Below are 25,764 nucleotides of genomic sequence, written 5' to 3' on the forward strand. Positions count from 1 at the left end.
TCAAGTCATCAAACGGAAGCGGCGGAAGTTGCATGGCAATATATCTCGGAATGGCCATGGAAAAGCCATTATAGGTAGGTATGGTGGCTATTTTGAGGAAGATATAGTAAGGCTTATGTGTGATATAGCGTATCATAGCACGGGGTTTGGATGCACCTGCGAAGTTTGCACCATGTCTCGATGTGAGAAAGGGCAATGCACGGTACCGTAGAGGCTAGCAAATTGCGAAAAGGTAAGAGTGCGTATAATCCATGGACTCACATTAATCATAAAGAACACATATACTTATTGCAAAGTTTATTAGCCCTCGAAGCAAAGTACTACTTCACATGCCCCTAGGGGGATAGATTGGTAGGAAATGACCATCGCTCGTCCCCGACCGCCACTCATAAGGAAGACAATCAATAATAAATCATGCTCCAACTTCATAGCATAACAAGAGACTATACGTGCATGCTTCGGGAATCACAAACCTTAACACCAATATTCTTACTAACCACAACCTTTTACTAGTATCTCCCACATATTCCATCTCTATATCGCAAAACTATTACAAGGAATCAAACATATCATATTCAGTGATCCATAAGTTTTATGTAGGATTTTATGACTAACCATGCAATTGACCAATTCCTGTTGACTCTCTAAATAGATATAAGTGAAGCAAAAGAGTTTAATTCTTTCTACAAAATAACATGCCCTAATAAATATAAGTGAAGCAAAAGAGCATTCTTCAAATAACGGTTTTCTATGTGAAGAGAAACATGCAATCCAAACTTCAAATGATTAAGTGAAGCACATGAAGCATTCTATAAAGCCACACTCAAAAGGTATAAGTGAAGTGCAATGAACATTCTATAAATAAACCATGGACTATCTCATACCAGCATGGTGCACAAAAGAAAAATGAAAAATAAACACAAAAATGCTCCAAGATTTGCACATATCACATGAACGAAACGAAACCGAAAACATACCGATACTTGTAGAAGAAAGATGGGATGCCTACTAGGGCACCCCCAAGCTTAGACACTTGAGTCTCCTTGAATATTTACTTCGGGTGCCTTGGTCATCCCCAAGCTTGAGCTCTTACCTCTCCTCCTTCTCCTCATATCGAGACCTCCTCGATCTTTGATCACTTCATCCACACAAAACTCAACAGAAAACGCGGTAAGATCCGTTAGTATAATAAAGCAAATCACTACTCTAAGTATTGTTGCAAACCAATTCACATATATTTTTTGCATTGTAGCTACTGTAATATAACTTTTCCATAGATTATACCACCGATAAAAATCGATAGTGTCATCAAAACGAGAAAAACAATGCATTAAAAACAGAATATGTCTTAAACAGGAGAGTCTGTAGTAATCTGAACATTAACCATACTTCCGTTACTCCAAAAATTCTGAAAAAATGAAAAATAAAATTTTGTATAGAAATACAGTGCAAAAAATTTCAGAACCGTTTAATGTTCGAGTAAAAAAATTAAAATCACCCACTACAGCCAAAGTTTCGGTTTTGCACCGCACAAACCAACAAGCAATCTCAACATCCTAAAGGCAAACCTTGGCACATTATTTTTATAATACAATGGAATTGTACAAGGGGATAATTATTTTTGTTGAAAAGTTTCTGCAATTAAGATTCACAAAGTTTTTGTGAGCATGAACAAAGTTCAAGGAGCTCCCCCCACTTCAACAATGCTTGTCTCTTTCACTTTCACTTTCCGTTTTGAAAAGTTTTGTGTTCCCCTCTATATTTTTTGTTTTTAAACTTTATAAAAGAACTAAACAGAAATAAATGACTCTCTAAAACTTCCGGGTTGTCTCCCTGGCAGCGCTTTCTTTTAAGCCATTAAGCTAGGCATAAAGTGCTCAAGTGATGGATCCACCCGGATCCCAAGGTATATCAAAGCCAATTTTAGTTAGCAATGATTTGGCATTTAGTAGTGAGCACAAAGCAACATATATCAAGCAATGATGAAGTCTAACTCTCTTCCTTTTCATCGGCATGCCATACAAGAACAATTCATGCACATCAAGTAAAGGCCAATACATAGCTTAAGTAGTTTCTTGCATTTCTATCGTGTTGGAAACATAAAGAGGTGGAGATGTAGTTCCTCTCTCATAATAATTGCAAGTAGGAGCAGCAAGCACATGCATATTATATTCATCAAAATCATCATGTGCAATGGTAAAAGGCAACACATCAATATAATCCTTAACAAGAGCAAACTTCTCCGATATAGTGTAGTTGGGAGAATTCAAAAAGATAATAGTACTATCATGTCTGGGTGCAATAGCAACAATTTCATGTTTAACATAAGGAACAATAGCAAGTTCGTCTCCATAAGCATCATTTAAATTGGCATCATGGCCACAAGCATAGCAAGCATCATCAAAAAGGGATATTTCAAATGAATCAACGGGATCATGGCAATTATCATGGCATTCATCCTTCGGTAAGAACGAAGGGAAATTAAACAATGTATGAGTTGAAGAGTTACTCTCACTAGAAGGTGGGCACGGGTGATCAATCCGGTCTTCTTCCATTTGTTCTTCGCTCTCCTCGTCATCTTTTTCATCTAATGAGCTCATAGCTTCATCAATTTCTTCTTCCATAGACTCATGCAAAATATTAGTCTCTTCTTGGACAGCGGAGATTTTCTCAATAAATTCATCAATATCGGAATTGCATTTATAATTATCATAGCAATATTTAAGGATGGAAAACAAATTCAGGTCTATAAACATCATCATCAAAAGCTTCATTTTTCAAACAAAGATTCAATTTCATAAGCACCCTTAAAAGCAACAAATTCTTCTATTCGTTCCACATCATAATAATCATATATACCTCTAGCATAAGAAGACAAGGTTTCATTATCATTAAATTCACATGAAAAGGGAAGATGTGGAGCATTCATCCTAGAGCAACAAGTAGAATCATATCTCAAGCATAGCTCCTGTAACATCCCAAATTTTCAATTTGGAATGTTATACACTAGATCATCATTGCATATCATATTTATTGCATTTTGGTTGATCCTAGAAATTTTTCGCAACTCAAGGACCCTTGGAGAGAGTTGGGGATTTCATTATTTTCACATTTGAGTTGTCTCAAATTGTCAGAATAGGATCTTTTGATTTTATTTATTTTATCTTCAACTATTTCTATTATAGAAATATGAGAGATGGAATAAAATGACTTTCCCAAAATAAAGAAATATTGAGGATTTAATAAAAAAATCAAACAAGATTTTATTTGGTTTTATTTGCTATTTTATTTGAATTTAGGAAAAATGCGCGTTTTTAAAAATTGCATTTAGGCCCCAAATAAATGTTCATCCTGTGCGGCTTGATTTTAGAAGCCGGGGAAAATTTATTTCAGGATTTTTGGAGTCCGTTTAGTAGTCCTTTTGTTTTTTTCTGAGCGTAACTATTTATAAAAAAACGCAACCGACCGACGGGCCGTGTCCGACCCGGACACTAGGCCCGTCCGGCTTTATAAGACGGGGAGGCCCAGCCAGAACCCCCCAAACCCTAGCGCCGCCCTAGCCCCGCGCCGCCCCCGGCTTCGCCATCGCCGCCGCCTTGCCGCGCCCCGCGCCGCCCCGCGCCGCCGCCGCCGCCGCCGCCCCGCGCCACCTACCGCCGCCGCTGCCGCCGGAGCACCGCCGCCGCTGGATTAGTAGCCGGAGTTGCCAGACGTAGTTTTTTTTAGTCGCCGGTTTTTCCCGAAAAACCGTTCGGTTTTCTGACGCTTTTGTATTTTTTTAGTTTAGGTTTTTTTTAAATAGATCGGTTTTCCGGTTTATTTAAATAGCAAGCTTTCATCCGTTCGTTCGTTTTAACGAACGATCGTCGTTTTTCTTTTTCTCGGATTAAATCCATGATTTTTATGATCGCGATTTCTGATCCGATTTTCGTTTTAGTCTAACTTTTCACTCATTTATCGGAATGAGGCGATTCAAGCGCCTGGAGTTTCGTCTCGAAACCCTCTTTCCGATTAACCAACTCAAACAAGTTTGCCACTGTAAATATTACCTTAGATCCAGAATAGTAAACGAAGCCTGTTTCTTTTGCCGTTTTGTCTTTCGTTGCTTCGTTCGATTTGATTCTTTTTGCCAACCGGAGTTCTTAAGTTGAACCTTCTGGTTAGATATCTTATTTGAGTTTTACCTGTGCATTAGTTGAGTACTTATTGTATGCTTGTTGGTTTGTGATAGAGTACCCGGAGTGCGCCACTTGTTACTTCGAATCCCTAGGTTTCCCGGATCATCAGCAAGGCCAGTAACACTTTGATCATACCTCCTACTACCCAGTTTTATTGCATTAGATCAATCCTTACACATTACATGATTAGGATCTAATTAAATTGTGGGTTTGGGAAGTAGTTGAGGTAGTACCTATTACCGGTTTATTATCAAACCTTTGGGAGTTACTTCTACGTTGCTTATTATGCCATGCTATGTTAGTAGATGTGGATTGGGTGAGTGTATCCATGACAGATGTGAGATTGTCAATTAATGGTTTATTTAAGGTGGCAACTTAAACACACATCTGGGTGGATTGAGGTACCTGGGTATTCCAGAATTGCCTGTTTTTCTTTATGGACCGCCACCCAGGCTCAAATGGATCATGAGATTATTCATGCTAGAAAATTCCGTGTGGAGCCACAAGCTATTATGGGCTCTAGCATAGTTGACTAAGTCGTGCGAACTCTTACAGTGGTAGACTAGCAGATGTAGGGGATGTAGGTGGTACGGTCTACCCATCGTAAGGTGCTAGCACTTCTGAAAGACTATGTCTCGGTCATCCGTTTCTCAAACACCGTGTAGTGCGAGAAACCAAACGGAGGCGATCGAGTCTTGTGGGGAAAAGTGCGCAAACCTCTGCAGAGTATATAAACTAATCATGGTTAGCCATGTCCCCGGTTATGGACATATTGAGTATCTAGTACCTGGATTATCATGTGAATCTCAACATGTTACTATAAAACTTAATTTTGATGGGTTTGTTTAATGATGATGTTTAATTGGGATTGATAATGCTGTCAACCATTCTCAATGTTTAACAACCACCATGATAGTTAAATAAATTTATTCCTTTGCAGTAGGAAAAAAATTGGCTTTTCGCAAAACTGTAACCATAGAGCTTTCCACCAGCAAAATATGCATATAGAATAGTTGTTTCTTTCCATTACTCTCTATGTGTTACATTGCCAACATATTCCATGTGCTGACCCGTTTCGGGCTGCAACGTTAATGTTGCAGACTTTTCAGACGACGATTAAGGAGTTTTAGGTCGTGGTTCTATACTCAGTGATGCCGTTGGAGTTGATGGACTCACTTATCTTCCAAGCCTTCCGTTGTTATCGTTATTAGTTGGCCTTAAGCCATATTTATTGTAATAAGTTCTCTTTTGGAGACACTCGATGTAATAAGTGTGTGATTGCTACTCTGTTATAAATCCTTCAAGTACTGTGTGGTGTCAGCATTACTGATCTAGGGATGACACCGGAGCATAGAGATTGGACCGTTTGAGTTCTGGTCACTACAAGATGGTATCAGAGCACACGCTGACTATAGGACACGACCACTAAGCTAAAGACCTAGATCACTACTCACCCTCTTCTCTTTCTGACTCCTCATCTTTTTATACTCTTTTAGGATGGCGGATGCAAGGAACAAGTTCACGCAACCGGATGAAGATACACCCTTTGGACGTCACTTAAAGGAAGTCACTAGATATCTGAACATAGGATTATCAAGCTTCACCGGCACCTACAACGCCACTTTACCTGAAGAAGAGCGCTGGATGATTCAAGTTCAAGTTCCAGGAAGGACGTTCATGCCAGTCACTGAGCCCATAGAGTTTTCTTTTGATGCACCAACTTGGAGCTTAGGAAAGATCATGGCAGCTCACATCGCCATGGGACGCATTGGAGAAGTCTACCGCAATGATCTCAGGGATACTATCTACCAGATTTGTGGGCGCCGAGATGAGCACTGGGAGATGATCAGCACCAGAAAGGATAGATCAATTGCAGCCTTTATCCAGGAGTTAAACCAGCACATTAGACGTCAGGAGAACCAGATGTGCGCTGACCTGATAGACCTGAAGAAGGCAAAGACAAGAATCAAGGAACTGGAGGAAGAACTCAAGGCTACACGTGAAGATTATGAAGAAGAAATTGAAGTATTAGTAGAGAAGAATGACGATCTGATCAAGAATATTGGAATATTTATGGGAGGCCCTACACCAGTAGAAGAAGACGAAGAACCCAAGGAGATTCGGCTGGAAGACTACATCATCATCGACGACACCGACTTGGATCCCGACGATAGCAATGATGACTATGTTGATGAAGCTGGAGCAGATATCATGGAGTCCGCAACCGAAGAATATTTCTAGTAGACCACCTTATCAGTAGTAGTAGTCCACAATGTAAATATTATAGTCCGATCACTTTTGCGATAGTTAGATCGATTGTATGACCTTGTTTGATTGAATGAATTGTTTGCTTTTGCCTCATGTGCATATGGGTAGTGTTTTCTCTTTAGACCCCCTCTATTCTTAAATCTCATCTTTTCTAAACCCTCAGATGCCTCCAAGATGTGACCCCGGATTTACCTTTCCACCGGAGCTCACCCAGTTGATCCAGCAGCAGAACACATTGATGCAGTTACTAGTCCAGAATCAGAATCAAGGGAACAACAACAACAACCCACCACCACCACCACCTGTTGATCACTTAGCCCGTTTTCTTAGGCTGAATCCCCTGGTGTTTTCCAGTAGCACCAAGCCGATAGTAGCAGATGATTGACTCCGCAAGACAGCTAGAGAGTTGACCACAGCAGGATGCACGGATGCGAGGAAGGTGAAGTTTGCCACACATCAGCTTGAAGGACCTGCAACATCATGGTGGGAGAATTTCACAGCCACTTTCCCTGTCGTATTGTCACATGGGACCAGTTTCAGCAGGCTTTTCGAACTGCCCATGTTTCAGCAGGAGCTATGGCCATGAAGAAGCGAGAGTTTCGCAACTTGCGCCAAGGAGGACGGACAGTTGGCCAGTATGTGGAGGACTACAGTAAATTAGCATGTTATGCCCTAGATGACATTGCTACGGATGCAGCAAAGCAGGAGAAATTTCTGGAAGGACTGAATGATGAGTTGAGCATGCAGTTGATGGTAGAAACCTTCAACAACTACCAGGAGTTGGTAGATCGTGCTCTTATGATTGAAGGGAAGCAACAGCAAATTGAAAATCACAGGAGGAAGTATGGACAAGGAAAGTACAATTCAGGAGCTCAGCAGAAGCCACGTTTTACCCCTAGACCGGGAGGACATTTCCAGCATACCCATGGAGGAGGAAGCTCGCACAATCACAATGGCCCCAAGACTGGTAATGGGAATGGAGGAAGCAACGGCCAGAACCGCACCAACCCATCAACCCCAGCCAAGAAAGACCTGAGCCAAGTCACTTTGTTTAAGTGCCAGAAGACCGGACATTATGCCAATGAATGTCCTGAATCACAGAATGGAAATGGCAATGGAAGCTCTGGGAAGAAGCCGAACCCTTTCAACAGGGGATAGGTGAACCACATTAACGTGGAGGAGGTTGAAGAGTAGCCGGATGCAGTAATCGGTAAGTTTTTGGTTAAGTCATTTACAACACTCATTCTTTTTGATACTGGTGCATCGCATTCATACATATCAAGGGGATTTGTGGATAAGTATGAACTGCCAACCCAAGCCCTTAGGTCACCCATGTTAGTAACCTCTCCTGGAGCAGAATATATGGCTAGTCTATGGTGTGGTCGGTTACCATTAAGGATTGGTAACTACGTATTTCCATCAGACCTAGTAGTGTTGGAATCTCAAGGATTGGATGTGATATTATGCATGGATTGGTTGTCAAAGTATGAAAGGAATATTGAATGTGCCAGTAAGTCAATTTTGCTTACCACCCCAGAAGGGAGAAGGATCAAGTATGTATCCCGACATGTGCCAAAGAGGACTCAAGTAAATTGTTTAACAGGAGTTGTGCAGGAGGAAGTACCAGTAGTGAAGGATTTCCCCAAAGTATTTCCAGAAGAGTTGTCAGGCATGCCACCGGATAGAGATATTGATTTTTTGGTTGAGATTTTGCCAGGCACATGGCCAATATCAAAGAGGCCATATAGGATGCGTGCAAAGGATTTGGTGGAAATTATGAAGCAAATTGAGGAGTTACTGGATAAAGGATATATTCGCCCAAGTTCTTCACCTTGGGGATCACCAGTACTTCTAGTAGAAAAGAAGGATGGATCGTTAAGGATGGTTGTCGATTATCGAGGATTGAATGAAGTAACCATCAAGAACAAGTACCCACTACCGATGATCAATGATCTGTTTGATCGATTGCAAGGAGCTAAGGTATTTTCCAAGATCGATCTGCGATCAGGATACCACCAGTTGAAGACTCGGGAACATGATATACCCAAGACGGCTTTTACCACCAGGTAGTGGCTGTACGAGTATACAGTTATGTCATTTGGTCTGACTAACACACCTGCATATTTTATGAACATGATGAACAAAGTGTTTATGGAATTCTTGGATAAGTTCATCGTAGTGTTCATTGATGATATCCTGGTTTACTATAAGAATGAAGAGGAGCATAAGGAACATTTGCGTTTGGTTCTTGGAAAGCTCAGAGAACATCAGTTATATGCCAAGTTTAGCAAATGTGAGTTTTGGTTGAAAGAAGTTGGATTTCTCGGACATGTTATATCTGGAGAAGGTATAGCAGTAGATCCCACTAAAGTTGATACCGTGACTAAGTGGGAAGCACCAACCACAGTTGGAGAGATCCGGAGTTTTCTTGGACTCGCAGGATACTACCGGAGGTTTATTGAGAATTTCTCAAAGATTGCGAAGCCTATGACGGAGTTGTTGAAGAAGGATACCAAGTTCATATGGACGGAGCAATGTGAGGCTAGTTTTTAGGAGTTGAAGAAACGTTTGGTTACCTCACCAGTGTTGATTTTACCGGATCATACCAAGGATTATGAGGTGTATTGTGACGCTTCACGTCGAGGACTTGGAGCAGTGCTTATGCAGGAAGGGAGAGTTGTTTCATATGCCTCACAACAGCTTAAGCCTCATGAGTTGAACTATGCTACGCATGATTTGGGGTTAGCAGCCATAGTGCATGCACTGAAGACTTGGAGACATTTTCTGATTGGAAACCATTGCGAAGTGTATACGGATCATAAGAGTTTGAAGTATATTTTCACATAGAAGGAGTTGAATCTCAGACAAAGGACATGGTTGGAGCTCATCAAGGATTATGATATGAGATTGCATTATCACCCTGGAAAGGCTAACGTAGTAGCTGACGCGTTGAGCCGTAAGAGCCACGTCAACACCTTAATGACAGGAGATTTACCAAAGGAGCTGGCCGAAAATCTTCGAGAGCTATGTTTGGAAATAGTCCCGAGAGGCTATGTAGCAGCATGGGAGGTTCAGTCTACGTTGATGGATAAAATCAGAGAAGCCCAAAAGACTGATAAGGAGATTGCCGAGATAAAGGAGAAAATGAGCAAGGGAAAAGCTAAGGGATTTCGTGAGGATGAGCACGATACCCTATGGTTTGAAGACCGTGTTTATGTGCCAAACGATTCAGAGATCAGGAAGCTAGGCATGGATTTTATTACAAGATTGCCCAGAACACGTTCAGGCTATGACTCGCTATGGGTTGTAGTTGATCATTTGACAAAGGTAGCTCATTTCATTCCAGTGAAGACTACCTATACCAGTGCAAAGTTGGCAAAGATATACATGACCAGAATCGTATGTCTGCATGGAGTTTCAAAGGAGCATTGTATCAGTTAGAGGAACCCAGTTTACCTCAAAGTTCTGGAATCAGTTGCATGAGACTTTGGGAACCAGACTAGAGTTTAGCACAGCTTTCCACCCGCAGACAGATGGACAGACTGGGAGAGTCAATTAGCTTTTGGAGGATATGCTAAGAGCTGGTGCGCTAGATTACATTTCTAGTTGGGACGAGAATTTGCCGTATGCAGAGTTCTCTTACAACAATAGCTATCAATCCAGTTTGAAGATGGCCCCTTTCGAAGCCTTGTACGGAAGGAGGTGCAGGACCCCATTGTCCTGGGATGAAGTTGGAGATCGCCAGTTGTTTGGACCAGATCTGATAAAGGAGTCTGAACAGAAAGTGAAATTAATTCATGACAGGCTGAAGGTAGCTCAATCCAGGCAGAAGAGTTCTGCAGATTCTAAACGCAAGGAGACAGTTTACAAAGTCGGAGACCGAGTTTATCTTCGAGTATCACCACTTCGAGGAGTTAAGCGCTTTGGAGTTAAGGGAAAACTAGCGCCACATTTTGTAGGCCCATACAAAGTTTTGGAGCGTATGGGAGAAGTAGCCTACAAGTTGGAATTACCCGAAGGACTGTCAGGAGTTCATGACGTGTTTCATGTATCCCAGTTGAAGAAGTGCCACACAGAGATGGCTGACATACCGCTGAGAGATACGGTACCACTGGAAGCAATTCAGTTAGACAGTGATTTGACCTATGAGGAGAAACCAGTTAAGATTCTAGAGTATGCCAGTCGAGTCACCTGCAGCAAGGTTATCAAGTTTTGCAAGGTTCAGTGGAGCCACCACACGAAGGATGAAGCCACCTGGGAACGAGAGGAAGATTTCCTGAAGGAACACCCTCACCTATTTTCTAGCCAACCCGAATCTCGAGGGCGAGATTCATCTTAAGGGGGGTACGTTTGTAACATCCCAAATTTTCAATTTGGAATGTTATACACTAGATCATCATTGCATATCATATTTATTGCATTTTGGTTGATCCTAGAAATTTTTCGCAACTCAAGGACCCTCGGAGAGAGTTGGGGATTTCGTTATTTTCATATTTGAGTTGTCTCAAATTATGAGAATAGGATCTTTTGATGTTATTTATTTTATCTTCAACTATTTCTATTATAAAAATATGAGAGAGGGAATAAAATGACTTTCCCAAAATAAAGAAATATTGAGGATTTAATAAAAAAATAAAAAAAGATTTTATTTGGTTTTATTTGCTATTTTATTTGAATTTAGGAAAAATGCGTGTTTTTCAAAATTGCATTTAGGCCCCAAATAAATGTTCATCCGGTGTGGCTTGATTTTAGAAGCCGGGGAAAATTTATTTCGGGATTTTTGGAGTCCGTTTAGTAGTCCTTTTGTTTTTTTTCCGAGCGTAACTTTTTATAAAAAAAACGCAACCGACCTACGGGCCGTGTCCGACCCAGACACTAGGCCCGTCCGGCTTTATAAGCCGGGGAGGCCCAGCCGGAACCCCCCCAAACCCTAGCGTCGCCCTAGCCCTGCGTCGCCGCCGCCTTCGCCGCCGCCGCCGACTTGCCGCGCCCCGCGCCGCCGCCGACCGCCGCCCCGCCGGCCCGCGCCGCCGACCGCTGCCGCCGCCGCCGGATTAGTTGCCGGAGGTAGTTTTTTTTAGTCACCGGTTTTTCCCGAAAAACCGTTCGGTTTTCCGACGATTTTGTTCGTTTTTTTAGTTTCGGTTTTTTTAAATAGATCGGTTTTCCGGTTTATTTAAATAGCGAGCGTTCGTCCATTCGTTCGTTTTATCGAACGTTCATCGTTTTTCTTTTTCTCGGATTAAATACACGATTTTTCTGATCGTGATTTCTGATCCGATTTTGGTTTTAGTCTAACTTTTCGCTCGTTTATCGGAATCAGGCGATTCAAGCGCCTGGAGTTTCATCTCGAAACCCTCTTTCCGATTAACCAACTCAAACAAGTTTTCCACTGTTAAAAATTGCCTTAGATCTAGAATAGTAAACGAAGCCTCTTTCTTTTGCCGTTTTGTCTTTCGTTGTTTCGTTCGATTTGATTCTTTTGCCAACCGGAGTTCTTAAGTTGAACCTTCTGGTTAGATCTCTTATTTGAGTTTTACCTATGCATTAGTTGAGTACTTATTGTATGCTTGTTTGTTTGCGATAGAGTACCCGGAGTGCGCCGCTTGTTACTTCGAATCGCTAGGTTTCCCGGATCATCAGCAAGGCAAGTAACACTTTGATCATACCTCCTACTACCCAGTTTTATTGCATTAGATCAATCCTTACACATTGCATGATTAGGATCTAATTAAATTGTGGGTTTGGTAAGTAGTTGAGGTAGTACCTATTACCTGTTTATTATCAAACCTTTGGGAGTTACTTCTATGTTGCTTATTATGCCATGCTATGCTAGTAGACGTGGATTGGGTTAGTGTATCCATGACAGATGTGAGATTTTTAATTAATGGTTTATTTAAGGTGGCAACTTAAACACACATCTGGGTGGATTGAGGTACCTGGGTATTCCAGGATTGCCTATTTTTCTTTATGGACCGCCACCCAGGCTCAAAGGGATCATGCGATTATTCATGCTAGAAACTTCCCTGTGTAGCCACAAGCTATTATGGGCTCTAGCATAGTTGACTAAGTCGCGCGAACTCTTACAGTGGTAGACTAGCAGATGTAGGGGATGTAGGTGGTACGGTCTACCCATCGTAAGGTGCTAGCGCTTCTAAAAGACTATGTCTCGGTCATCCATTTCTCAAACACCGTGTAGTGCGAGAAACCAAACGGAGGCGATCGAGTCTTGTGGGGAAAAGTGCGCAAACCTCTGCAGAGTGTATAAACTAATCACGGTTAGCCGTGTCCCCGGTTATGGACATCTTGAGTATCTAGTACCTGGATTATCATGTGAATCTCAACATGTTACTATAAAACTTAATTTTGATGGGTTTGTTTAATGATGATGTTTAATTGTGATTGAGAATGCTGTCAACCATTCTCAATGTTTAACAACCACCATGATAGTTAATTAAATTTATTCCTTTGCAGTAGGAAAAAATTGGCTTTTCGCAAAACTACAACCATAGAGCTTTCCACCAGCCAAATATGCATATAGAATAGCTGTTTCTTTCCATTACTCTCTATGTGTTACATTGCCAGCATATTCCATGTGCTGACCCGTTTCGGGCTACAACGTTAATGTTACAGACTTTTCAGACGACGATTAAGGAGTTTTAGGTCATGGTTCTATTCTCAATGATGCCGTTGGAGTTGATGGACTCACTTATCTTCTAAGCCTTCCGCTGTTATCGTTATTAGTTGGCCTTAAGCCATATTTATTGTAATAAGTTCTATTTTGGAGACACTCGATGTAATAAGTGTGTGATTGTTACTCTGTTATAAATCCTTCAAGTACTGTGTGGTGTCAGCATTACTGATCCAGGGATGACACGGGAGCATAGAGATTGGACCGTTTGAGGTCTGGTCGCTACAGCTCCCGAGCATACCAATGCAACATATGAATTTGATCCCATAACAATTTCCCTTTATGAGTCAAGTGATAATCCCTAAAGCATTCATGTTGATCCAACGTTACTTCCATTATATAGTTGAATGGGGTTTTCTCGGGATTATCAAAGTAGTTCATAATATCTTTTACATAACGAGCGTCGAGGGTTTTAGGAGGTTCCCCATCTCCATGAGTAGCAAGTACCACTAATTTTTTTGGTGTTTCGTGTTCCATATCCATAAGTAAAGATAGAGAACAACTTAGAACGAGAAATAAAAACTACTTAGTGATAAAGCAAACAAGCACACACGAGAATATTCACCCCACGCTATTGCTCCCCGGCAACGGCACTAGAAAAAGGTCTTGATAAGCCACAAGTATAGGGGATCGTTTCTAGCCTTTTTCGATAAATAAGAGTGTCGAACCCAACGAGGAGCTAAAGGTAGAACAAATGTTCCCTCAAGTTCTATCGACCACCGATACAACTCTACGCACGTTTGACATTTGCTTTACCGGAAACAAGTATGAATCTAGAAGTACTTTGTAAGTGTGATAGGATAGGTTTACGAGATAATAAAGAGCACGTAAATAAAATCTAGGGTCTGTTTAGATAAAGACACAACTAAGTTAGTTTTAGTAGAGATCTTCTATCAACAAGAAAGTTATTTTTCCCTAGGCAATCAATAACAAGTGCCGGTAATCATTCTTGTAATTTTATATGAGGGAGAGGCATGAGCTAACATACTTCCTCTACTTGGATCATATGCACTTATGATTGGAACTCTAGCAAGCATCCAAAACTAGTAAAGATCATTAAGGTCGTGAAACCAAACCATAGCATTAAGTATCAAGTCCTCTTTATTCCCATACGTCATACCCCACCTACTCGGGTTTAAGTTTCTGCCACTCTCACAACCCACCGTAAGCGAACCATGAACATATTGAAACACCCTACAACGGGGGCCCCTCACGTTTGCGCGAGAATGGAGGGCACGGTAGGAAAAGCACCATAAATAAAATATACAATCATACCAACCAAGATCACGATCAACCCACATGACAAAACGGATCTACTCAAACATCACAGGATAACCATAGATCATTGGGAAACAATATATGGAGTTGAGCACCATGTTTGAGTAGAGATTACAGTGGGGGGAAGAGGTGTTACACCGCTGCAACGAGGGGGAGAGTGTTGGTATTGACGGTAGCAAGATTGTTGATGTAGATCGCCGTCCCGATCGTTGCCCCCGCGGCACTCCGGCACCACCGGAAGCGAGGGGGAGAGAGCCCCCCTACTTCTTCTTCATCCTTGGCCCTCCCTCCTAGATGGGGAGGAGAGTTCCCCCTCTGGTCCTTGGTCTTTATCGGTGTCAAAACCGGCGGATCTCGGGTAGGGGGTCCCGAACTGTCAGTCTAAGGCGGATGGTAATAGGAGGCAAGGGACACGATGTTTACCCAAGTTCGGGCCCTCTTGATGGAGGTAATACCCTACGTCCTGCTTGATTGTTCTTGATGATATGAGTATTAGAAGAGTTGATCTACCACGGAATCAAGGAGGCTAAACCCTAGAAGCTAGCCTATGGTATGATTGTCTGTTGTCCTACGGACTAAAACCCTTTGGTTATATAGACACCGGAGGGGGCTAGGGTTACACAAGGTCGGTTACAAAGGCGGAGATATACATATCCGTATTGCCTAGCTTGCCTTCCACGCCAAGTAAAGTCCCATCCGGACACGGGACGAAGTATTCAATCTTGTATCTTCATAGTCCAACAGTCTGGCCAAAGGATATAGTCCGGCTGTCCGGAGACCCCCTAATCCAGGACTCCCTCAGTAGCCCCTGAACCAGACTTCAATGACGATGAGTCCGGCGCGCAGTGTTGTCTTCGGCATTGCAAGGAGGGTTCCTCCTCCGAATACACCATGGAAGAGTTTGAATACAAGGATAGTGTCTGACCCTGCAAAATAAGTTCCACATACCACCGTAGAGAGAATAATATTTCCACAAATCTAATCTGCTGACACATTTTGACAGCATGATCTCACACCATGGCCGTGTTATTATTCAAACTGCTTTTCTCAAACAGCTCCGCACATATCGCGAGGCAGTTTTCTTGACACGTCTTGTCAAAGCAAAGATCATGTTCCCCATATCACGGGATTCTCACCGATACGGACGTGGGTAACCCAACCGCGCCATCAATTACGGTGCCTGGGGAATAAGTGGTTTTGCCAGGCAAGTGGGGAGACACATCGCCTCTTCCGCCCTTATAAAGGGGCAAAGATTTACTTTTTTCACCCACGCCTTCTTCCTTCTCGCTTACCCATTCCCGCACACTCGAGCTCTAGCGCCCAAGCTTGCTTTCTTCTTCTCAAACCACTCCAAGCATGTCCGGAGCAGGAGGCAAGTGGATGGTCTCCTCCGTCATGGAGGAGAACATTAAAAAGTTATGGGAAGCCGGATACCTAGCTGCGGATATCATGCACCGGCTGCCAAATGCAGGGCAGATCGTTCCAACGCCTGAACCCCATGAGAGGGTAGTTTTTCTTACCCATTTTGTCCGTGGACTAGGATTTCCTCTCCACCTGTTTATCCATGGGCTCATGTTCTACTATGGGCTGGATTTTCATGATCTGGCCCCCAATTTCATCCTCAACATCTCGGTGTTTATCGTCGTGTGCGAGGCCTTCCTCCGCATCAGGCCCCACTTCGGCCTATGGCTGAAAACCTTCAATGTCAAACCGAAGGTGGTGGGCGGCTAGCAAGCAGAGTGCGGAGGTGCCATGGTGGGAAACAAGACTAATGTCACCTGGCTCAAGGGCACCTACGTGGATACCATTAAGGGGTGGAAATCGGGGTGGTCCTACATCACCGAGCCGCGCGACTCCAACTGGGTGGCGGCCCCCAAATTTCGATCCAGAATCCCCACGCAGCTCACCTCCTGGAAAAAGAAGGGCTTGTCCTGGGGTTCTTCAGTAGAGTTGACCAGACTCCAGACCTGCATCCAGAACACGACGAACAAGAAAATCAAACTTGTCAATGTGGTCCAGGTTATGCTCTTCCGCCGGATCCTTCCGTGTCAACGACGGACATTTGTTTTGTGGGAGTTCGACTCGGCCAAGCACTAGAGGCTGCGAGAGCTCTACGACATGACGCACGAGGACGTCTGGAGGGTGCTATTCAAGAGCTCCGAGGTTCCTCCCTCCCTTACCGAGGACCGCGGACTCAGCGCAAAGTGCCGCGCCCATTCGGTAGGCTTTTATATCTCTCAGGGTATTTATTTTCCCCAGTTTAGTTATGTGTTGGATCTACGCTTCCATGCCATTAACAGGACTGGATAAAGACAGCGGAGCAGCTTGATTGTCCAGCCCCCCTGCCCGAAGATCCTGCAGACGCTCATCTAATGAAGATGCTGACTCCGGCACCTTACGAGGTGCCGGCAAAGAAGGCCAAGAAGAAGGCCGCGGGGACCCGAAAGGGTCTCCGGCGCAAGGTTATATCGGACTCATCGTTCGATGACTCCGACGCGCACTCCTCCCACGGAAACGAGGAGGAGGAGAAAAGTTCTCCCCCCAGCGAGGGAGACAAGAAAAGGAAGGCCGACCCATCCGGGGAGGCCGAAGGGTTAAAGAAGGGAAAGACCCTCCCTCCGGGCTGTGCCACGACGGCCGCCGACAACGGCGACGAGTGGCTACCCAGGGACAAGCCCCTGGCGAAGTCGTAAGTGTCCGGACACCATAGTACTTCATGGTACGTTTTATTGTACCGCCTTTCCTCATGCCGAACATGATTATGCAGTCCGTCCTGAGCTCATCTCGACATACCCTCGTCGAGCGGCTCTTTGGACTCGTCGGATATGAACAACGGTTCTCCTCCGACCGCTTCCACCCCTCGCCCTACAGACAACGCCGAGGTGTTGTATCAAAAGGCACCGAGCCAAGAGGAGGTGGTCCTAGGGGCGCCTCGCGGTGACTTCTCGGTCCCTAGGTACCAAGGGAGCAAGGCTCCTACGGGCTTCGAGTTCGGGCCCCAGTTGGACACTACGCTGGAACCTTCGATGGTTCCGGACTCCGGCAGGCGGTCCCCCATTAAGGGGGGCCAACCATCTGTGCCGGTGTCTTCTGTCCAACCAGAGGCACCGGACAACCTGCTGGAAGAGCTTCGCAACGCTTCCATCAAAGAAGAGCACCACACTATCATGAGTGCGGTGGCCGAGAAGGTTCAGTCCACCAAAAACTGACTGATCGAAGCTTGCGCCAGCCTCCTAACAGGCTTTGAGGTAAGCATTCAAAATATAAGAAAATATTACCGCATAGATAGTAGCCCATGATGCTCTGTTCGGTGTTCGCGAAGAAAAGCCGAATGGAGTATCAAATGATAAATCAGGAGTCTAATTAGAAGATGTCTATGTGTATGTGCAGGCTTCACCACTGGCCGCTGCCGCACGTACTGCGGAGGTCTCTGCGCTGAAGCAGGACCTGAAGCGGTCCGAGGACGAGCTCGGCCTTATCAAGAGGCAGCTCGAAGAGAGCAAAGGTAAGACATACCCCTGTCTATATAGTTAAAAAGAAGTTCGGGTGTAAAGTAATAGGATCATCTTGAATTTGTCAGGGGCCATGACTGAGGTGGAGATCCTGAGGAAGGCATTGTCCGAGGCCAAAGACAAAGCGGCCAAAGAACGCATTGAATGGGAGAAGCAAGAAGCACGAGTAGGCGAGGTGCAGCAAGAGCTCGAGGCTCTCGCCAAAAAGCACGAGTCCTTGGAGCTTAACTCTAAGACGCGAGAGTCCGAGCTCGCGCAGGCGCTTGAAAGCGTCCGGAGTGCCAATGCCGAAGCCCACAAGGCCCTCCAGGAGATTGACGCGCTGAAGAAAATAGCAGCGGGTAAGGCATTCGTTATGCAAAGCAAGCACATGAAGGAGACTTTCCTTTTTCTTACTCGAGTTCAGAGCTCTCCAGGAGCATTTGTAGATCTTCCCCTCAGTGTACTAGATGCCACGGAGTTTTACCGGGCTGAGGAGGGAAGCTCAACGAAGAAGTTGTTCTGGTATCAGTATACTGGGACCGAACACCCCGTGCCCTTGAGCGACCAGCTGAGGCAGTTGGTCGAGCTTCACAAGGCGGGCGGACAGGCCATGAAGGGCCTTATAGTCCGAATGTGGCCTGGCGAGCCCCTGTCCGGCAGCTACTTCGGTCTGGTGAGGCGGCTTGTGGAAGCCTGCCCACGGCTTGAAGTCATCAAGCGGTCCGTCTACATCGAGGGTGCGTGCAGAGCTTTTGCCCGGGCGAAGGTGCACTGGGCGAAGTTGGACGCCGTGAAGCTGGTGAAGGAGGGGCCGCCGGAGGGCAAGGTGCATCTCTGCCCCGAGAATTACTATGAGTGTCCTGAAGGGTTCCCTCTTAGTGGCAGATGAGTGTTCCAAGGATGTAATTTTTGAATGAACATGCTCATGTGATCCTGTAATATGAAACGAGTTCGTTTGCGCCATGCGACGCTTTCTTAATTTAAAATATTACCTTCTGTGCGGCCGTTTATAAAATATGAGAGTTGGCCAGTCGTCGGCTTCTATCCCCATGTAACTAGTACTGGGGTGTTCGGATAAACCTGAACACTCTTTACCCCAATTTTGGGTCCTTCAAGGGAGGTGTTCAGCGCAACGAACCAGGCAATCGGACTATAATGCTTTATCACTCTCACTTAGCCATTCGGAGGGCCGAATTTGGGCGCTATACACGTCTAAGCCGGACAAGGCCAACTCCTCGCCCGAAGCGGAAAAAGTCTTTAAGGACTTGAGACCTCTCGAACAGCGACCAGTCTCTCGCCTTATCATGATAGTCAGTTTTTGGCTTTCTCTACTGAGGTGCTCGTCCGGAAGAACCGGGACACAATCGCAGCAGTTCTCCCACCGCTACCTTAGCCGACATAGCAGAATGTAAGGTACCAAAGCATGGGAGCCGGGCGAACCAACATTTGACCAAAGACATGATTCTGATGCATATAATGCTATAAGTTCGGGGTGCCGCACTGTCGAAAGTGTTCGGACTTCTTGCGCCGTATTATGGGGTAAACAAGAACCCCTGGCGAACTGACCGTACCCGAACGTGCGGGTGCATATTGTCGTAAATGGACATATAAGAGATTAATGATATGCATTGATATTTGAATAATACGTCGAAGCGTACTAGTACAAGTAGTGCAATAGGCATAAAGTAGGACAATTTGAAATGTCCTATCCCAGGGCAAGCTACGCATAAATAGTCAAAAACGAGTATATCAAGTATTACTAGAGACCACCTATCGGTTCCCGTGTTCATCTTAGTTTCTTGCCGCATTGGTTGTTGCTTCCGGAATGTGTCCGGCAATCGTACTGCCGGAGAGGGCTTCCAAAGAGTTAGGCCCTGAAAGAGGAAATGAATGTCAAAGGTATACAACCCATAGTGTGGTTAAGCCACAATGCGGGGCGTGTCCTGACTGTGCCCCCGCCTATGTCCATGGTATTTTCAATGCATAGTTATGTACGCGCGACACGGATTTCGTCGCTTCACTGGGACTGGGACTGGGTCCGAATTGCTAGGCGAGCTCTGATCATGCCATGCGACCCTGTTGCAGCTTGTTCCGGACTCGCTTGAAGGTATCCGGGGGCTGTGACGCCGAATGAGTGGTCTGCCTGAACAGGCTGCTTTGTGCTTCTGCAGCAAGGGCCGCAGTGTGCTTGTCGGGTGGTAGGTGCGACATATGCCAACGGGTGGCTTATCATTGTGGGAGCCAGTAAGACATCGCCGGTGCCTGGAAGCGGGATGAGGCGAAGACATGCACGCCGGCAAATCTTACCCAGCTTCAGGGCTCTCCGTGGAGATAACACCCCTACTGCTGCTCTATGGGGTCTCCGCATGATCACTAGATGAACGAGTGGCTACAAGATGCTCCTTGAGCTGTTTGGTGAGAAGAAGAAGAAGAAGGGAACAACTAGCTCTCCTCTCCTCTCTATGTGGTGTCTAAAACTAGCTCAGATCCACCCTTTGCATGGGTGCCCCGGGTGGTTTATATAGGCCCACCCCCGGGGGTACAATGGTAATCCGGCTGGGCGTGGGCCCTAGCCGTCTATGTCTACGCTCACCGGCTTCTGCGCCGGCTGCTGGGGCCCGCCGGCTGCCAGCTCCTTGGTCGACAGGCAGGCCCCACTGTCAAGGGCCTTGCCGGTGGCTGGTTACTGTTGCCTCAAACCTGGTGACGAGGGCTTCGCCGAGGTGGGCGTGGCTACAGTGCCGCCGCCCGGCATGCGATCGCTGTAGCCTCACCACATCTTGCCTCCTTAATGGGGCGTCTCCTTCGAGGGAGGAGGCAAGCCGGCCGTGGGGAGCCGGCCCTGTCTTGGGCCGACTAGGGGAGGCCTGGCCGCCTTCGGGTGTCTCTCTGCCTGAAGGGGCCCACCGCCCGTTGGCTGCGCTGACAGCCCGTCGTGGGTGGCATCAGGGTCAACATGGCAACAGTGCCGCACCGGACGGGTCATGGCCACCCCATACGGTGCACTGTGCCAGGCGTGCTCCGGGATTTGGGGGCGGCAGGCTTTACTGTAGCCACGCCCCGCCACATCGCCGTTATGTGGATGCAGACTTCGAGGGTACGATCTTAACCGCTTTGTGGGAGCCGGCTTCTTGGAGTCGGCCTTCTCGCGGCCGGCTTCTTGGAGCCGGCCCTCCCGCGGCTTTCTTCATGAGGGCTAAAGCCGGGCCGCCTTCCGATAGTCGGCCTAGGAGACAGCGGGCAAGGGGAAGGCGGCCCCACGTCTTGGATTCTTGAGGGCCGGATCGGCTCGTAATTTTTTCAGAAGGGCCAGGGGGAGCCGGCTAGGCTACCCATGGTCGTTTACTCCGACAGTAGTCCCCGAAGCTGATCGAGCTTCGAGGCTGACAAAGGGACGCGAAGCTTGGTCAGCTTCCTATCCTGAGGAGCCGGCTTTGCTTATGCGCGCCGTCTTTGGAAAGCTCCGTATCATGTAGGCGGGAACGTGGGTCGGCCTGCGAGCTGACCGCGCGCCACCCCGTGGGCCACGTGGCAAGGAAAGCCTGCCAACGCACGCGCGTGATGGGACGCCACCGCAGGCCCGAGCCCGCCACTTCTAGGCCTCAGCCCAAGCGCGGATCTTCTGCGGCTCACAACGGACCGCTCGCCTTCCCGCGGCGGTTTCATTACGTCATCAGGGCGCAATAATTGCGGGACGTGGGGGAATGGGCGCAGTTGATCCCACGTTCCCCCACACCATGCCTCCCCGGCTCCGCCGCGCGGGTCTATAAGTAGGGGGAGGAGAGGGAGCGGCAGAGGCTCGCACGCTCTCCCTCGCTCCACCCTTTCTCACCTTCCTTCTCCTTCCTTCCGCCGCCGTAGCGACCCATTGCCGCGCCGCCCCGCCGTCGGACCTCTCGGTTCCTTCGGTCCCGCCGTAGCGGGGTCGTGCGCGTCTCCGCCGTTGCATCGCCTTGTTCCTCGCCGCGTCGCTCCCATGGCGTTGTCGAGCTCGTGGGACGGCTCCAACGTCCACGAGGACCATGTTGAGTTCCTCCGCCGGACGCGGCGTCTGCCGGGCGAGAACTACGTGCGGGTTCGTCGTGCGCCGGCGAGGGAGATTTCGCCGGCATCGGAGGAGGGCGAGCGGTTAATCTTCCGCTCGCACTACCTGCGCGGCTTCGGCCTCCCAGCGAGTGGATTCCTTCGCGCTTTTCTTGAGTTTTACCACCTCCAGCCGCATCACCTCACACCCAACGCGGTGATGCTGCTGTCGGCTTTCGTCACCCTGTGCGAGGGCTTTCTTGGGGTTCTCCCCACTCTCGAACTCTGGGGAGAATTCTTCCAGTGCAAGCTCGGCACCGTTGTCGCGGGCATGCCCGCCCCCTGCGGAGCCTTCATCGCCATGAGGCGGACGGGCGAGAACAATCCATTCCCGCCCATCCCGCTGATCCAGTCGGTGAAGCTCTGGCAGAAGTCCTATTTTTACGTGAAGAACGTCGCCCAGCAAGGCGACTTCGTCAACCTGCCGGCTTACGTAGCCGGCCCGCCGGCTGGGAGGCAACCCTCGTGGAGCTACCAGGCCATGTCATTGTCTCAGGCCGGGAACGCAGCCGTCGCCCGGCTCCGGGTGATGATCCAGTCGGAGGGCCTGACCGGAGCCGACCTGGTGGCCGCCTTTGGGGAGCGCCGAGTACTTCCGCTCCAAGGCCGGCCTCACATGATTTGTCAGATGAGTGGCCGCTTCGACCCGTGCCGGCTGAGCACCAGGGAGATGCCTGATGTCGAGGTGTCTTACATGGTGAACTACATCTCCAACTGCAAGCTCGCCGAGGATTGGCGATACAGCAAGGGGCTGTATTCTTGGGCCAACCCTCCGCCTGCTGTAAGTTTTTCTTCTTTTCTTCCTTTTGTAGCCGGCCTCATGATGGCCGACTTCTGATCAATTGGTTTGCCCTCGGCAGAACCCTCTTCTTCCGCTGACGGTCAGGGCCGCAGGGGTAGAGCACCAGCTCCTCCCCGACCGCACGGTGGACGACGTCGATGATCCGGACCTGGGAGCGGCCGCCATGGAAGATGCCGTCGTGGGGGAAGGCGACGAGGCAGGCGGCACGGGGCTCGGGGCCGGCCTCGAGGACTGGGCGGACGATGACGAGGTCAAAGCCGTTCCGCACCGCCAGCCGGCGCTTGATCATCAAGGCGCTGGCCCGTCTGCCTCGCCGGTAGCCCGTGGCGGCGCGCAGAAACGCCGGGCCGCGTCGACCTACTTCGGCAGCCGGCCGAAGAAATCCAAGGGTTCCATGGCGGCGACCAAGCGGGATGAGGCGGCCCGCTTCCGCAAGGCAGTGAAACAGCCGCAGGCGATCTCGGCGTAAGCGTCAAACGTCTTGTATTTCTTGTTGTCTTCTTCGATTGAGGCTCTTCTAAACTTTTCTTTCCTCGCCGGGCAGGGCACCGCTTTCCCTCGAGCGAGGTCCTGGCGGCTCCGTAGTCGGGCCAACTGGAGGGTCCTCAGGCTCCCGCCGCGTGGATCCCCGTGCCGACCTCATGGAGGCCACGGAGTGGAACGCACGGGAGGCGCGGGAGGAGCGGGAGGTGGCGGAGCGAAGGACCGCCCAGGCGGCGAAGGAGCAGGCCGACGCGGCGGCCAAGGCCCGGGCGGAGGCGGTGGCCGCGGAGAAGGAGGCGGAGGCCTCGCGCAACCAGCCTCCGCAGCTCGTCGTTCCCCTCTGCGCCGTGGCCCCCGACATCCCCGTGCCCCCGTCGGAGGAGGTCGACCAAGACCCACCGGTGATGGAGGGGAGGGAGGACCACGTGGTCTTCGTGGAGGAGGCGCCACAGACGGCGCCGACTGGAGCGGGCCAAAGCGGCCAACCAGCCGCAGTGCCAGAGCAGCCGGCCGGGGGCGAGCCGGAGGCAGGGGCCGGCCTCGAGGTGCAGCCGGCATTTCGCCGGCGCGCAGGGGGAGCTACCTCCGCGCCGGAGCCGCACAGAGCTGCGGGCGCCAGCCGGACGGCGGAGGCCCTGGAGGCGGCCAGCTCCAGCACGTCTGAGTGGACGCCTAGCGGGGGGACGACCGAGCTGAACACGGCGGCCCAGGAGGTCCGGAACCGGCTTCAAGCCCAGGCCGCTTCGCTGCAGCGATATATCCAAGAGTTCCTCACGACGCGGGCCGTCATCCGGGTGAGCCTTCTGGCCTTGGTTGTTTTGCTTTTTTGATTTCTTCCATGGGGCGCGTCAGCGCACCCACTGGGTGTAGTCCCCGAGTTCCGAGTTGGCTGCTGAGCAGGCAGCTTGGAACTTACTAGGTCCTGACAGCTATCTTATTCTTGCATCCTGTCTGATCTTCCAGGAATACCATAACCTCCGCGCTGCTGCCTTCAACTCCCAGGCTCAGGAGCTGGGCCAGAAAACCGAGGACCTGACCAACAGCCGGAGTGCGTGCTTTGTCTCGTTCATCTCCTGTGGGGGCGCGTCAGCGCACCCACTGGGTGTAGTCCCCGAGATTTGGGCCGACTGCTGAGCAGTCGGGTCGGATCTTCCCTGACGACTTCTTCCTTATTGATTTTTTCCTTTGTCTTCATGCTTGCAGGAGCCAATGCCGACTTGAGGGAGCAGCTCAGCGGGGCCCAGACCGCCCTTCGTGCCAAGGAAGCCGAGTGCAACGCCTTAGTCCTGGAGCGCGACCGCCCGGCCAAGAAGTTGGCCGACCAGGAGGAGAGCCACAAGGCGGCCCTGAAGAAGGCGCAGGATAGCGAGGACGCCCTCAAAGCTGAGTTCGAGACCGAAGCGGCGGGCTGGGCTGAGGCAAAACAAGCGCTGAGCGAGGGCTACGGCCGGGTTGAGGATCTGATCGATGGTAAGCCGCCTTCCTCACTCCTTGCTTGCCCCTTGCCCCCTGATTTGTGTTCTGACTTGTGCTGCTTTTTGTTCTTTGTGCAGACTACTTCCCCGGCTACTCCGTCATTGCCACCCAGGCCATCGAGGCCCACCGCGAGGCGCGCCGGCAGGCGGGGGCTGAAATCGTGCCGGACGCGAGCCAGACACTTGAGGAGCAACTCTTGGCGGTCCAAGCCCGGCTGCAGCCGGCTCACCGCATGCTTTGCCGCCTCTAGTGCGCCGGGGTGCAGGTGTTGTCCACCCTCTGGCGAGGCGAAGCGATTCCCCGCAACCCGAGTTGGACTACCGACTGGCTGGAGGTTGCGGTTGGCTGCTTCAAGGCCTGGAAGGCATCGGCAGCCCGGCTTGGAGCTGGGCGGGCACTGGAGTTCGTCCGAGCCTGGTATCCCGGCCTGAACCTGGACCAGCTGCGCACCTGGCGGTTGGAAGCCGACGAGGAGATGGAGGAGGTGCGGCCGGCTATCGCTCAGCGTGCCTCGACGATCGCCGAGTGCACTGACATCAGCGCCTTTGCTCCTGAGATAAATGACGACGGTGTTGCCCAGCCGGAGGAATGGTTCGGGATGAACCCGGCAGAGGGTGAGGACTCGGCGGAGGAGATCGCTTCCAGTGATGAAGGTGAAGACGACGAAGGAGAGGAAGGCGAAGACGTCGAGCCGGCCGGTGAAGCGGCCAACCAGCCTCAGCTTGACCGTGCCTCCAGCAACGAGGCCCGTGCTAGCGCGCCCTCTGCAGGAGGTGGTGATCATGCCGAGGTTCGCCAGCCGGCCACTCCTCCAGCCAGCACTGCCGTCTCTACCGACTAGCCCGACTCGCCAGTCGTTCCCTTGGCTTAATCTGCCGTCCTTGCTTTTCCTGCTTGTTACTCTTTGAACAATTTTTATTAAACTTGCGTAGTTCCACCCACTGGGGGTGTATTCAAACTATGTTGAATGCTGGCCTTTCGAAGGTCTTTTGTGTAAATATGATCGTGTGT

The 25,764-nt window shown here is 48.7% G+C and overlaps 1 long non-coding RNA gene across 1 annotated transcript; it reads left to right on the plus strand.

Moving 5' to 3' along the window:
• The first annotated feature begins 24,181 nt into the window (after positions 1–24,181).
• Positions 24,182–24,902, plus strand: LOC125555774. The gene is made up of 3 exons (XR_007304851.1): positions 24,182–24,325; positions 24,481–24,747; positions 24,831–24,902. It is a non-coding gene; the product is annotated as an uncharacterized LOC125555774 (long non-coding RNA).
• The last annotated feature ends 862 nt before the right edge of the window (positions 24,903–25,764 follow it).

Source organism: Triticum urartu, chromosome 5 (assembly GCF_003073215.2).
Source record: "Triticum urartu cultivar G1812 chromosome 5, Tu2.1, whole genome shotgun sequence".
Taxonomy (NCBI): domain Eukaryota; kingdom Viridiplantae; phylum Streptophyta; class Magnoliopsida; order Poales; family Poaceae; genus Triticum; species Triticum urartu.